Source organism: Nansenia antarctica (genome assembly GCF_963989245.1).
Source record: "Nansenia antarctica genome assembly, chromosome: 20".
In the NCBI taxonomy this organism is placed as follows: Eukaryota; Metazoa; Chordata; class Actinopteri; order Argentiniformes; family Microstomatidae; genus Nansenia; species Nansenia antarctica.
In genome coordinates, this window is record NC_137693.1 from 5,984,615 (window position 1) to 5,987,173 (window position 2,559).

Below are 2,559 nucleotides of genomic sequence, written 5' to 3' on the forward strand. Positions count from 1 at the left end.
TGCCCAAGGACACTTCGACATGTGGCCAGCCGGGACTCGAACCGCCGATCTTCCAACCTTGCGATCATTAGACGGAAGCTTTTTAATAGAGTTTGAGTATGTGTCACTACATCTTTAAAGGGGCAATCATGTGGCATTGGTTCATCAATATTTCTGCCCAAATGATAAGCTGAAAACGTACAATATGCTACATTTTCTAATAGCACCAATTGTGTGTGTCTCCACAAAACGTAATGTAAAGGCCAGCATTCTGCCACAACACCACATATTTAGAAGGCTCAGAACATCGCTCTCCAGTGAACGTTCCATCTCATTCCTTGACCGCTAACCAATTTTAATGGTCATTTAGTACTATTTTAAATCTCAAATCTACTACTGTAATACTAGATCATTGAAACGATCATGTTGATCTCATGGATGGTCAGACCTTGCGTCCATAACTCGGTCTATGAATTTGAGAGTGGTTACCTTCCTCCAGCCCCATCCCTTAGCTGTTTATAAATAAAAAAAAGTAGGAGAGAGAACACTTTGATGTTGTGTGAATGAATCCCAGGTTGACGCTTTACGTATTGTCTGTGTCAATGTATTTGTGTATATACAGCATGAGTGAATTAATTTGTACCTACAGTAGTACACTCCTCCTGGGTTAGACTTCAGGGGCCAGGTGCAGGACCTTATGATGGTGCACTGATGATGTTGTCACGTTGGATGGGGGACAGCCAGCCGCCTGGCCTCATTAGTGCAGCCACCACCTGAGCCCCTGGCTGCACCAGAGACACAGAGCCAGCCCACTCAGCACAGCACAACTACAATACTCTTGCATTACTTTTACAGAGTCAAGAGTGGACATACAGTATATGGACATACAGAGGACAAGAGTGGACATATATGGACATACAGAGGACAAGAGTGGACATATATTTGCACTACTGCTGTTGGACATACTTCTTATTGCACATCGCATATTTTTACACATCCCATATTTTTGCACTTATTTTGTACATACTGTACCTCGTTTTTTTCATATTAGCCTCTAAATATACATCCGTATACACCATACTGTACATATCATACCATAACTGTATACATAGTTTGTTGTTATCCATCTCTTTATACCTACTACCTACTGTACTTATTATACTGTACTTATCATTTCATAACTGTACATGTGCTATTTTGTCTACACTATCATGTCTTTGCACTATATAACTTCTGGTTGGATGCTAAACTGCATTTGGATGCTAAACTGCAAAAGATGCTAAAGCATTATCTGGTACTTGTACTGTGCAATGACAATAAAGTTGAATCTACCTATGGAGTATATACACACACACGCACGCACGCACGCACGCACGCACGCACGCACGCACGCACGCACGCACACACACACACACACACACACACACACACACACACACACACACACACACACACACACACACACAGTCACAGTCACCACACTCACTCACAGGGTGTAGTGGACACAGATGTCTGATGTCTGGCCGTGGAGAGGGGGTGCATTTTGGGCATGTGATTCATGTGTCCCCTGGGACAGGTGGGGGTGTAGTTGGAGGAGACGTGTGTTTGAGCAGTATTAGCTGGAAACATCTATTGATGAAGTCATCTATTGATGAATCTCCCTTGAAGCATCTAGTGGGATGGTAATGGAGTATATCACTGGCACAAAAATGTAGTTGATCCCTGATCAACTAGAATTTTTAAATTGCTAACAATCAAGAAATGCCTCACACTCACATGGGAAAGCTCCGTCAACACTGTGCTTTTAGTGCACGGTTATTATTTCCTGTCATGTGATACACCCTGTTGAAGACTCTGGGTCTTGGGTATACACTGTTGGATTGGCAAGTCCAGGCTACACTCATTCATCTCATTAAATCAGTCATCTCGTCATAATTTAAGTCAAAAGGGTAAACTTTTTTTCCCCTTAGGGTTTTATTCAATCCAGCCTTCGGGGTCATTTGGTATTGTATGTTCTCCTAAGTCAACTCACCGGGCCGTCTTGAGTGTGCTGTGTGAGTGTAGCAACGTAACAGCCCACTTAAAGTTAATTCCCCAACAGATGTTAACCATCAGGTGTACTAAAAAGCCCAAGGCCAGAGAGTGAGTCACAAGGAGAGAGAGAGAGAGAGAGAGAGAGAGAGGGGGGGGGGGGAGAGAGAGAGAGAGAGAGAGGGGGAGAGAGAGAGAGAGAGAGAGAGCGAGAGAGAGAGCAGGGCAGGGCAATGTGAACGTTGCAGTGGAAGTGGCGTGAGAGATGAGTCAACATCTGTGGTCGTCTGTCCCCTGCCCTGCCTCTCCATCTGCAGAACTGTCCCCTCCTCCATGTTTCTTGTGTTACCATATGTCAGCAGGGAACAGATTTATCTCGAGGGGGTAAGGAAGGGAGAGATGGGGACAGGGAATAAACTAAATGGGAAAAGAGTGAAAAGTGGGATTCTTGGAAAGCAGTTATGATGTTTAAAAGCTGGGAGGTTTAGCACACCTTCAAGACTGATGTAAACATCGATTCTACAGCATATAGGTTTTCTGAGCTGGGTA